This window comes from Anastrepha ludens, chromosome 3, assembly GCF_028408465.1.
Source record: "Anastrepha ludens isolate Willacy chromosome 3, idAnaLude1.1, whole genome shotgun sequence".
Taxonomy (NCBI): domain Eukaryota; kingdom Metazoa; phylum Arthropoda; class Insecta; order Diptera; family Tephritidae; genus Anastrepha; species Anastrepha ludens.
The window spans coordinates 123,182,224-123,195,747 of record NC_071499.1 but is presented as its reverse complement, the minus strand read 5'-3'; the positions used below and the strand labels follow the sequence as shown (position 1 = coordinate 123,195,747).

The following is a 13,524-nucleotide window of genomic DNA, read 5'->3' as shown; positions in this document are numbered from 1 at the left end:
GTCTAGGGAAATGAGAACTTTTTCTGTTCCGAGCAAAGGTAAGCGGATTTTGGGCAAAGAATGTTGGTAGTGCATGCTAGTGATTTTCATGTTCAAAACATGTTTAACTTTATAGCCAAAGTTTTAGTGTGAGACTAAAAGGTGATTTATCAACTGAAAAATTTTATCACTAGAACTGAGTTAGATATAAACATTTTCTACTACAATATTAAAAAGATTATACTTCGTTTAATAAAAAATAGGTCTGAGTACTAAAAATCGTTTATTGAAGTAATAAAAAATACTATACTTCTTTTAATTAGAAAATTAAATGAGTACAAAAACTCTAGAGCTAAAATTTTATAAAACATTACAATTTGTTTAATAAAAAAATATATTTAAGTACTAAAAATTCTTTAATAAAATTAAGAAATATTATACTTCGTTTAATAAATAAAATTTAGGTGTGAGTACTAAAAGTCTTTTATTCATATTTTAAAAAATATTATATCTTGTTAAAAATTAGATCTGAGTACTAAAAATGTTTTATTGAAATATTAAAACAGGCTATTCCTCGTTTAATAAAAAAGGGATCTGAGTACTAAAAATCCTTTACTAAATTATTAAAAAATATTAGTACTTGGTTTCGAAAAAAATTAAGCTTAGTCTAATTGATGTAAAAAAATGTATTTTTCGTTGTACTAAATATTATATGACCAGCATTTATAATGAAACTAAAACGATAGCATTACCAGTTGCAAAATTTAGCATTTGAGCTGAGCTGAGTACTAAAAATATTCTACTTAAGTACTAAAAATTTTTTACTGAAAGGCCAGGCTAAAATTATAGTTGTAAGTAAATAAAAATAAAATTGTAACTAGTAAGTAAATACAAAAAGTAAGTAAGTACAAAAGACAAATTAAAATATATTTAAATATAGTTTTCAAAATTTAGTACTAAAATTTTATGTTCAAGGATTGATAAGAAAAGATTGATTGAGAAAATTTTGATTACCTTTCTTCAATACTCTAATGTCGAAAATTTAGTGCTCAGATTTAGTACTAAAACTTGTACTAAAACTTTAGTACTAAAACCTTAATTCTTACAATAAAAGTTGTGATCAAATGTCATTTACTAAAAATGTAACATGAAAATTTTTGTATACACAATTTTGCACTAATAATTTAGTCTTCAAATTATTTTTCCAAAATTGTGTACTAATATACAAATTTCTTTTAGCAATTTTAAGGTAAGTACAAACATTTTTTTACTTTGAAATCTTTAGCAGAGAGATGAAAAAAAACGCTAAAGACAAAATTTTAAGTTTTCAATGCTCACATAACCTAAAAAATCTAACCTGCAACGAAATACTTTCTCAATGCTACATAACTCACTTTCACATGCGTATGTAGCTAAAAAGTTTAAATTCTGCCTCGCACTCACGCCAAAATGTAAACTCTGCGACTATGCCACCCAAAATGTTACCTACATTAGGGAGCGCTTTGCGTTGTGTACACAACACCACACTTTGAAGCATTGAAATTTGAGACACGTAAAAGCATTTTAAAATTTTAATATTTCAAATCCTCCTGAAAGAGCGACGGCATGACAGGCGCTACAAAAACTACAAATACAAAGCAGCAACAACAACAATTCCGACATATATATAAAACTACAAGGACATACAAATATGAAGATTGAGCAAAGCAGAAAGTCGGTCAGTCTATGAGCGCAAAAATGCTGTTGAAATTTCAAAGTGACTGCTGGTGGAAATAAGGCGTAAACCCAACTGAAATATGTCTGCCAGTACTAGGTAAGACATATGACAATTTGTGGCTGCTTAAATGAAATAAGACTGTTGGTGGATAGGTAAGCACGTTTTGTGCAGAGGTGCTCTCAGCTTAGGACGACAGGACATAGGCAATCGTGTGGAGGTGTGAGTGACATGGCGTTGAAAATAATATACACAATTTTTGCCATTGTTGACATTGTAATTTTATCTAATTGCCAAGGTTGCAAACAAGACGAGACAATAGCAAATGTGCGTAGGTTAAATGGAGTATGGCAAGAACAAGAAAAGTATGAATGCATGAGCTAATACATTTTGCAGGTTCTCGAACACAATCTAACATTAAAATGAGGGAAGCTTTAATACCTGATGAATAGGCAGGGTAGTTATGATTTTGTTTTTTGAAACTTCCACAAGTCAGTAAATCAGTAAGTATTTAATTGGTGTGAAACTTGGAAAATGATGTTATAGTTGTATTAAAAATGTATTTCTAAAATTTTAATATTACACCTTTTTTACTAAGGTACTAAAACTTTTCTTTTGAAGTATTGAAGTTTCAAGTAAGTAAAAACACTAAAGTTACTAAAACTGTTGCACTAAAATAAACACTAAAATAAGTACTAAAATGTGTACTGAAAATAGTATTGTACTAAATTTTGTTTTAACGCTAGAACTAAAATTCCAACTGAAATAAGCACTGAAATGAGTACTAAAATGTATACTAAAAGAAGCACTGAAATGAGTGCTAAAATTTGCACTAAAATAAGTACTAAGATGAGTACTAAAATTTGTACTAAAGTAAGTACTGAAAAAGTACTAAAATTAACACTAACATAAGCGCTGAAATTAGTACTAAAATTAGTACTAAAAAGTACTAAAATTGCAACTAAAATAGGCACTGAAATTAGGACCGAAATTTGTACTGAAATTAGTACTAAACATTTTTACGAAAAAAGTATTAAAATTTGTACTAAAATTACTACTACAATTTGTACTAAAATGAGAACTAGCATTTGCACTAAAGCGAGTACTAAAATGAATACTAAAGTACGTACTAACATTTTTAATAAATTAAGCACTCAAATGAGTATTAAAATTTGTACTAAGTTCAGCACTAAATGAGTATTAAAATTTGCACTAAAATTTGTACTAAAGCTAGTACTAAAATGACTACTAAAATAAGGACTCAAATTTTAACTATAATAAGCACTACAATAAGTACTATAAAGTGTGCTAAATTTATTACTAAAAATTGCACTTAAATGAGTACTAAAGTAAGCACTAAAATTTATGTTAAATTTCTACTAAAATTTGTCCCAAAATTAGTACTAAAATCTAGACCTCTTTTACAAGCACTGAAGTTTTAAATTACGTAAGTAGGTACTTGGTGGTAACCATGGAAGACGAGATGTCTAATATTCTGCGAGCGTTGTAATAAAGACAAATTAAAATATAGGTAAAAATATATTTAAAATTTAGTACTATAATAAAATTTGAGGTTTGAAGGTTGGAAAGCAAATTATGACTTAGTGTACTAAATTAATTTAGTAATGCCTGCTTTAATACTTCGGTATCCAAAATTAAGTACTAACAATTTAGTACTCAGATTTAGTAATCGAATTAGTACTAAACATTTTTTTCTAAACAAACTGTACAGAAACTGACCTACTATTATTATTATTATCTTCTACTGATTTATTGCACCAAACAAACGACATTAACATTATTATTCTTTCATTGCTCAAACATCCCATTCTTTGGGAGACACTTACACAACTTGCTGGCAGCTGTTTTTATAAATTCTTATACTATCGTTCTCGTTCTTCAAATAGAGCTACTAAGTAGAAATATTATAACGATAAATAAGTATTTCGGTGTACTAATTTACTGAAAGAAAATCCTTATGGTATGAAAAGAATTCACCAGAGCCGCTTTTTGAAGGTCATGGATAAGATACTTCTCCAAATTAAGCTTATTGATGTTTTTCGCCAGATATAAGAGAATGAGTCCGTGAATCGATATGATAAGTGGCAATATGAAGTTATTTCTAAGTTTCCACTACCGTTTGATGCCCATCTCTAAATCGGAGTATTTCCTGACTTTTCCTGTGAACATTTTATGAATATTTTTCTGCAATTGAACGCTAATGGCTATGACAAACGCGTGTACTCATTTTGATTTACTTTTACATTATTATTATAACTATAATTATTTCTTTAATTTCTCGTACTCATATGTTTAGTATTAATCATGAGTACTAAAGTAAGATTTGAATTGTCTGTATGTTCCACTTCATTCTTAGTTCATAAATTTTGGTACTGAATTAATTTAGTATTTAATAATTTTAGTACCAAATTAGTTGCACTGAATTTATATTAGGAACATTTACTAAGAGTTTTCTAACATTTTTTTACCATTTCACTACTATATTTCCCTATATTTATCTAAGTAATTAAACGCAATTCTCACTTCAACCCACTTTAATTACATTCTATTGTATTTACAATTTTTTTTCAAAAGTAAAACACGCATATGTACGCACACTCGTTTGGAAATATGTGTAGGTGTCTGCATCATGGCCGTGATATTCACTTCAATGTTGGCAATAAATGTAATGAACCGCAATCTGCAATTAAGTTCTGCAATTTATCAGTTGGGCAACTGTTACTCGAAGTAAATGGGTAGATCCCGCCAAAATTAAGCAGTTTCTGACACATTTCACATTTTATTTGCCGCTGACTAATTGCACTCTAATATGCCTCTGTCTGCAGAAAAATCACAAAAATCGTTCGTTCGCCCATAGCGTGCTTTTAGGCGTTAAACGAATTTTCGACAGCTAACAGCTGGAGAATTCATGTAGTTGAGTGTTAGTAGTGATTATACAGGAGGAAATATATTAATGTCATTATTATTAAAAGTGGAAAGGGACTATGATTTAAAAGCTAAAGAAAAATATGAAAATAATTTGGATATAAAAATATATACATACGTGTGTGTACAATTGCGATAAAATAAAGTGATCTTCAAAAAACTTTTTTTTATTGGAATTTCATACCATCCACTGAGTTTTTTTTTACAAATTAAATAAAATTGTATGCAAATTTTAGATCAAAGCGCATTAAAGTCTTGCAGCATTATTTTCAATATGAAAATTTTGCTTTCTCTTTTTGAAATTTCTAATATCTTTTTAATACTAAACTTTTAGAACTGGAGTTAAAAATTGCGTAACACAATTTAGCAGTATGAACTGAGTAACAAAACGACTACCAAAAAATGTTTGTATCTTCGTGCACCACAACTAAAACACATTTTTTCCCCCCTCTTAGGGCCTCAACATGACTCAGTCTTGCATTGGTTTCGTTAATATATATATTTGATTTCTGACAGGAATTAACCTGCCGCTAAAGCAAAATATTGTATTAAAAATTTCTATTTTGCTTAAAAAGCTATGAAAAAATTTTAAGAAATAATTGAAAAAAAATTCAAATTTATTTATAAAAGATTTGTTCGACGCCCCAATAATTATATACAACCACCAATCAATTTTCCACGGTATTAATCTTTTTAATCCCATCCCACTCGAACCACCCAACAATGGCCAATCGCTACCTTAAAGATTTAATCTCACATTCACTGACCTTGCACGCACTGCCTGTGCAAACGCATTTGGCTCTCACAAAAACCCCATTTGCTTAACCTTTTCGAAGTAACCACCTTGAACCCACAACTCACAGACTCATTTCCTCCGCTTTTCTCGCCTCCTACTCTGCTCCGCCTTTGAACCAACGCCAGTTTTTCTCAAACATACACACACCCATTCACTTAAGTTTCACTTTAATATTTCCATGTTACTTGCCTGCTTACGTGTAAACCTTATATACATACGAGTACATGCATGCCCAGAACGTGGGTAAGCGCCAAAAATGCCACTTTGATTTATTTGTTTCGATCGTTTTGGTTTTCTGCTGCGCTGTCGAAGGTGCACAGACGAAAAAAACTATGAAAATAGCGCTTGGCGTTTGAAAGGTAGACATACATATATATACAAAAAATATGCGCTTATAGATGTGTGCATGTATGTGCATATATGCCTTTCCTTGCTATAATACATGTATGCATGTGTGTGTTCTACCACAAATTTGCTTTAATAGTTTTTTATTAAATCGTTTGCGCATTCAACATTTTTTGCGGTTTTCGAACGTTTACCCAATCAATTTTTTTCTGGCACCAACTGTTGTTTTTTATACGTTACTATGAGGTTGTTGTTCTTGTTTCTTTTTTCGGGTTGTCTTTTTGTGGTGGGCATATGGGCAAAAAAAAATTATAGCTACACTTTAGATTTTATTGGTGTTTGTGGTTGATTATTAAAAAAGTATTGCCAGAATTGTGAGAAAAGTGGAAATGAAAATAAAAATAAAAATATTTTTTGGCAGGTTTATAATTTTATTAAAAATTCATTTTTATGTGGTTTAGAAAATGGCACTGCCGCCGTGGGTGGTATTCAGCTTCAAGGTAAATAATATAAAAAAAATGGGTAAAATTGATTTGGAAATCCTTGGTGCGGTTATAAACTATAAAACTTAGAAATCATACTTTCGGGCAGATGCTCGGAAGATGAACTGTTGACGGTCGGGTATCCAAGGTGAATAGGAAGAGAAGCTCGAAAGCGTATAAGGTTACATAGAATAAACATAAAAAGGCGGAGTTTTTCTAGCTGTCACCGCTAGGTGACGCGCTCAGGTAGTTCATTTACAAAATCAGAAAAATATATTTTAACCAGAATAAAAATAGAATGATTTCCGTAGCAGCGAAAGAGTCACGATTTTCAGGCCACTTTCCAAATCAGAAACATTTATTTTAGGTAGAATAGAAATAGAGACATTTCCGTTACGATTTGGGACTATCAGGCAAGTTCTAAATAAATTTTAGTATTTTAATGAAAGTCAGAAATTTTTCAAATCGAAACTGCCATCGATTAAGTTCCCAATTTTCAATTTTCTGTCAAGAAATCGCTGAAACAAGCTTTACAAAGCGCACTGATTTCAAAACGTACGACTTGCAGAACACGCCTGGATTTCATTTTCTAACTACCAGCGTTTTATTTTTTCTTCTGTCATAACTTTTATAACGAACTTAGCCTGAAACCGTGGTCAAAGCAGCCATAGAATAACCAGTAACTTTAATAAAAAATAGAGTTTTTTAAATATTTTCAGTACGTTTTTCTTTTCATTTATGTCAGTGCTTTTCCAACATGGTCTGCACTTTGATAGCAAAACTTATTAAAAACCAGTAAGAAAAATTTGATGTGGCATACAAACATTTGGTAGAAGTATGTCCTTGATAAAGAGACAGAACGCTTTGATGTACACCGGGTTAAAGGCCCCGCCACATTTGAAATGATATTTTTATAAAAGCGTGTAAAACGGAAACAAAAGAAGGTTTTTTACAATTGGTACATTTCACAATTTGTACTCTAGTTTAGCACTTACAAGCATCAACTATTTCAGTGAAGAACTTGTCTGCTTATGCTTTAAGTTTAATCTTTCGTGCAAGGGGAGGGCTCCCTAATCTAAATGCGAGGCCTTTTAAAAAAGTAACTTTTACCGCTTGTCCAGTTTTAACTTGGATGTCCAAGAAAATATTCTTCTTAATGAATTCTCATAATTTGCTTGTTATTTTCTGTGTACTGATTAATTAATATTTTCATTTTTGGGTTAGCTTTTGAATAAGTAATGTTGAAGAAAAAAATTACTATGTGCCAAAATAATATTTTTATTTTTTATGCCCCCAATTAACAACTTATACTATAGTCGTATGTTCTGTTATTTATTATTATTTTTTTTTTCTTCTTTGTTCACTCCTCTCGGAAGCATAGGGCCTCGACAAGACTCAGCCTTGCGTTGGTTTCGTTAATCTATTTTGATTTCTGACAGGGCAGGTGATTAGCCTGCCGCTACCAATTATTATTATTCCATTGTAATTATTTGAATTTAGTATGAAATAAAGAATATGCAACAACACGACATTTTGCATTTATATAATATATTTGAAAGGTATGAGTATGCATTAGTCGTCATTAGTGGCTATGATTGAGCCACTGGTGGTCGGGCATAAATTCACTTAGCATAACAAAACAGCATAGCCATAAAAAATGTACTTAAGTGGCAATAGAAGTCGTACTAATCAAATGAGCCCATCAACTACCCAGCAATAAGCAAGCAGCCACCAACAAACCAAAACACTGAAGCGCAAAATTTTTATTCATTATTTCATTCTACTAATATTTATTAATTTGAAATTATGATTGCAGTGCTTCCATATCTTCAAAAATTTGTTTATTTATTCAATAAAAAGAGTAAAAGTTATAAATAATTCTTCTACTTATAAGAGAAATAAAGGAAAGCATAGAGAATAAGCACTGGCTACTAAGGCCTTCGGCTATTCTTCAAAAAGTATTAATAGAGAGGTTTTCTTCAAATAAATTTACTTTCAAAATATTAAAAAAATTATGTGCATTAGGGTGAATCAATTTGTATGAAAGCATTTTTTGGGCTCGCAGATTCTGATGCTAAATAAAATTACAAGATAAAAAGTATATTAGAGCATAGCTTTAAAGCCAATTTCGGCATCCCAAATTTTTATTAAAACTTTTTATTTTTAATGTTTTTCAATAGCCGTCGCCATTCGATAGGCAATGCGGGTGTATATCTTCCATGAAAAAGCTCTTTATAAAAAATATCTCTCGTTCAGAATCGACTGTAGTTCTCGTCATTTATGGAACAACATCAAGATGCACACCACAAATAGGAGGAGGAACTCGGCCAAACACCCCACAAAGGGTGTAAGCTGCTACTACACTCACACCCACATTTTCACTTAAACATTTTTAGCAATCTTTTTCACACTCCTAACAGAAGTGTTCGCGCCAATTGTTTATTTATGTATTTTTATATTTTATTTAGTTGCTTAATTTTTAAGCGATATTCGCAATTCCGGCTAAATTTTTTTTTAATTTTTTAAAATATGGTTCATTGTTTAACAAAATCTCTATAAATTAAAGTTCCAGACTTTGTACAATATAAAATTTAAAAAAATTTAACAAACATCAATAAATACTCATCAAAATTTAAAATTTTTAATCAGGACCTTTAGAAAACTTCTGGGTATGCAGTTTTGTAACCCATTCAATTCGAGTCTAATAAAGTGCAAATTTGAAATCAGTTAAAGATTGCACTGATTTTTTTAAATTTTTTTTGCAAATGATATTAAAAATTTTCTCCATTAAAGCATAAACCGCATGCACAAAAATATTTTATATGAAAAAATGTTCAACATCGCAAGCGAAAAGAATTTATTTTTGATATCTGGGGATGCGCTAGCCAAAAGTAGATCGCTTCTATCCAACATGAAATCCTCTGGAGCATAGTAAGCGCGCTATACTATATAAGAAATAACGATATCCTTCGTGATCTTGGCTTACCAACTGTGACTGAAGTAACAAAGCAATTTGCCATAGCTCACAAGAAGCGACTAAAAAACTATGTCATCTATGCAGCATCCAATTTACATTCAACTGAAGTCTGTTCGTTCAGAACGCACAACGGTAGTAAATCTTATGAACAGCGAATAGCGATTATATTGTAAAATGCTTCTTAAATAAGTTACAGTAAGTGTAAGTAAGTCTCAAATCAAAATTGCTCATTAGTATCCTTTTATATAAACCAGGTACAATTGAACAACGCTTGTATAAAACTCATAGGAATCGTTAATAAAAAATCAATTTTTAAATCTAAAAAATGTAAACAAAAAATTTTTAGTTAAAATGTTTAATTAGGTTTTTTTTAATTTCATGCACTCACTTTTCCGATTACTAAATTAAAAAATTATATATAATTTGCCTTCTAATGCTCTCTTGTGATTCTTTATATAAAATTTTTTAAATACAAAAAGAAAAAAAATTTAATTTAACTTAGAAAAAAGTTTTATTTAAAAAATTTAACTAAAAACATTTTTACCTAAATAAAATTTTTAACCAAAATTAAAAAAAAAATTCAACTACAAATTTTAACCAAAAAAAAATTTTGCGATTCTTAAAATATTAAATTTTTTAAATAAAAAAATAAATAAAAAAAAATAATAAAAAATAAAATTAAAAAAAAAATTTAATAAAAAAAATTTTAACTAAAAAAAAACGTGTTCACCTAAAAACAAAAATTTACCTAAAAAAATTTCCTAAAACAAATTTCCCAAAAAACAAATTTTTTTTAAATTAAATTAAAATTTTTTTGCTTGTATTTAAAAAAAATGTATATTTAAAGAATCGCAAGAGAACGTTAGAAGGCAAATTATATATACCTTTTGAATTTTGTAATCGGAAAAGTGAGTGCATGTACTTTTTTTCTGTATGTAAATCGAACTAAAACTGACAAAACATAAAAAAGAAATATTTTTAGCGAAATCTTAAGTTACTTTAAATGAAAGGTAGATATAAAAAATAAATTCTTCGTGCTTGAGATGTTGAAAATTTTTGTATATAAAATATTTCTACAATATAATATAAAAAAAATCTTGGTACAAAAAAATCTCTAAGTACAATTTTTTATTAAAAAAATTACATTCGCGATACTTTGAGAAATATAAATACAAAGGTATTAACTACGCAGTAATTAAACATAGCTTCTTTTAACGTTTTGGGGGTCAGAAATGACTTGTGATTTATGATGTAGACAGATTTTTTTCTTACAATTTTATGTACATTTCGAATCTGATAGCAACGAATTCGAAAAAAATATGTACCCACATTAATGTGCATACGCATACATATACGAGTATGTACTCATAAAAAAGGTCAAGAAAAATTATCATAGCGAAAATCCTCTTTCTTCTTAATTACTCATACACCTCAGTCATTCGTTTCTTCAATACTCATCGCTCATGTCATTCATTCGCTACCATAAATAGCTTAGCTCATCAAATCAATTCCCTTATGGCAAATAAATAAATACAATTTGTTTGTAAGTCATACGCCGTGTGCGTCGGTATTTTGTATGATTGTTAAATAAACAAATCGTAGCAATTCAAAAGAAAATCTTCACTACAGCCGAAAAACGATAATTTTTTATTATTGAAAGGCTTTTAAAATTCCGCATTGAAGCAAGAAATTTTTATATTTTTGATGAAATGTTGTTCAAGAGCTTTTCACAGCGAGTGATGAAAAATATTTTGAAAGGCTTAAAAAATCGAAGTAAATAAACTTTGAGTGATTACAAATGATTCAAGGAAGTATTGCTGATGAGCAGGTTGTGTATAGATAATTGAAAAAATAAGAAAAATAATTGTGCAAAATTGCAAATGAAATCAGATTTTTCAACATCTAAAAATTGTGTACGTAAAATGGCGGCGGCCGCCGTAGCCGAATGGGTTGGTGCGTGATTACCATTCGGAATTCACAGAGAGGTCGTTGGATCGAATCTCGGTGAAAGCAAAATTAATAAAAACGTTTTTCTAATAGCGGTCACCCCTCGGCAGGCAATGGCAAACCTCCGAGTGTATTTCTGCCATGAAAAAGCTCCTCACAAAAATATAGATCTGCCGTTCGGAGTCGGCTTGAAACTGTAGGTCCCTCCATTTGTGGAACAACATCAAGACGCACACCACAAATAGGAGGAGGAGCTCGGCCAAAAACCTAACAGAAGTGTACGCGCCAATTATTTATTTTTTTTATTTTATTTTTTAAATGGAACACAATTCTTCGGTTGAAATGAATGTGAAGAAATGGAAGTACCAATGACCCTAAATTTGATGGTGACTTTAATTGTGATTTCGCAGCTCACTTTGAATTCCACTTCAACTTTGACTTTAACTTAAAAATTGACTCTGACTTTGACCTTCACTTACCCTTGAGATGACTTTAACTTTAAATTGTTATTATGACTCGATGCGACTAAGACTTTGATCTCACATTGTTTGCTTTAACTTTGTCTTTGGCCTTGCCTTGACTTGGATTTTATTTCTAAGCTTTCGCTTTAATTCAACTTCAGGTTTTAAATTTTTTGCAAAAATTCAATATATTGTGAAAATTCTTACACTCAAAATTTTAGTTTTTATGCGTAACAACATTTATGGCGAAAATTCTAAATATATTTTTCAAAAATTCTTAGGCTCCAAATTTTAAATTTTATACCTTCCTAAATTTTTATAAAAATTACATAATTTAAGCTTGAAATTTTAATTTTTATGCGTAGTCAAATTTTTTATAAAATTTCTTAAGCTTCACATTTTAATTTTTATGCGTAGCCAAATTTTTTGTAAAAGTTCTTTAGCTCCAAATCTTAGCTTTTATGCGTAACAAAATTTCTTGTAAAAATTCGGTATTTGGTAAAAATTCTTAAGCTTCAAATTTAAATGTTTATATGTATCCAATTTTTTTGCAAAAACTCCATAATTTGTAAAAATTCTCAGGCACCACTTTTAAAATTGTATACTTACCCAATTTTTTTCTAAAATTTCTTAAACTCCAAGTTTTAATGTTTACGCCTACCCAAATTTTTTAAAAAATTCTAGACTTTGTAAAAATTCTTAAGCTCCAAATTTTAAATTTATTGCTTACCCAATTTTTTTTACATTTTAGGTGTGCAATTTTTAATGTATAATTCCCGGTTTTTAGTTTAAAAGTTTTGTTTTCCAGCGAAACAGGCTTTTTTGGTGAATGCTATATTTTTTCATACCTGCTTGTGGGAACTATTTTTTAGCCCCAAGGTTTTAGTTTTATGCTGTAGTAAACTTTTTTTTTAATTAAAGTGTATGTAAAAATTCTTTATAACTTGCATATAAATGCATAGATTAACATTGACTATTCTCAGAATAAAATTTCATATCAAAGAAAATGTTTCATTAATAAGTGGTGAAATTCGTTTTTTCTTTTAATTAAACTTTTTCATGCAAAAAAAAGTTATGTAAAAATTATTAAAAAGTTATGCTTAAAAAAGCACAAAATTCCATTTATTTACTTCTTCTCCATTTCAATATTTTTGCCCATTTCCTGTAGAAGATAAGCGCCTAATCTCTGTTCAACAAAGTTTTCCGCAATCTGGTCTTGATCAAGGCAACATAAATTACGATTTCCCAGGCAAACTCAATCAAAGCAGTACAAATGATGGCAGTACTAATCACCAATCCCATACAAACTAATGTTCTGATGCCACAAACAAATGTCAACTGTCAATATAAATTCTTCTGCAAAGCATCAATTTCTACTCAGGCATTTATTTTCCTGACATTTTTAAGTTACTTTTACGCACACACTCGCATTCACATTCGCATTCGATTTGTTATTGTCATTCGCATGCTCTTTGCCAACATTTTTAAATGCGACCAAGTTTGAGCTGCAAAAGCATTGAAATAAGAGTGATGAGTTGAATGTTGAACGCATCATACATGGCATTTCTGGGCAGGCAGAGGAAGTACGTGCGGCATTACACTTACACATGCATGTAAATGGATATGTATGACTGTGATTTGAATTGTTAGTTCAAAAACGGGAAATCTCTTTTGTATTGTTTTGCATTTCATTCCCATATTTTTTGTTTCCACTCTTCTTTTTAATTTGTTTTCAACTCTCGTCGTATTTGGCTTTGATTCTCATTCAAATCGACCTTTGTCCATCAGCAATGTCCTAACGGAAACGGAAGTGTCGACATGCAGTGAAAAGGATATCATCAAAATCTAAGCACTGAATTTTTAGGTTTATTAATGCA

General features: G+C 29.9%; 1 protein-coding gene across 1 annotated transcript in view; it reads right to left on the bottom strand.

Moving 5' to 3' along the window:
- The window catches only part of LOC128858989 (uncharacterized), a 325,060-nt gene that overhangs the window by 238,875 nt on the left and 72,661 nt on the right, over positions 1–13,524 (bottom strand). The window lies entirely within an intron of this gene.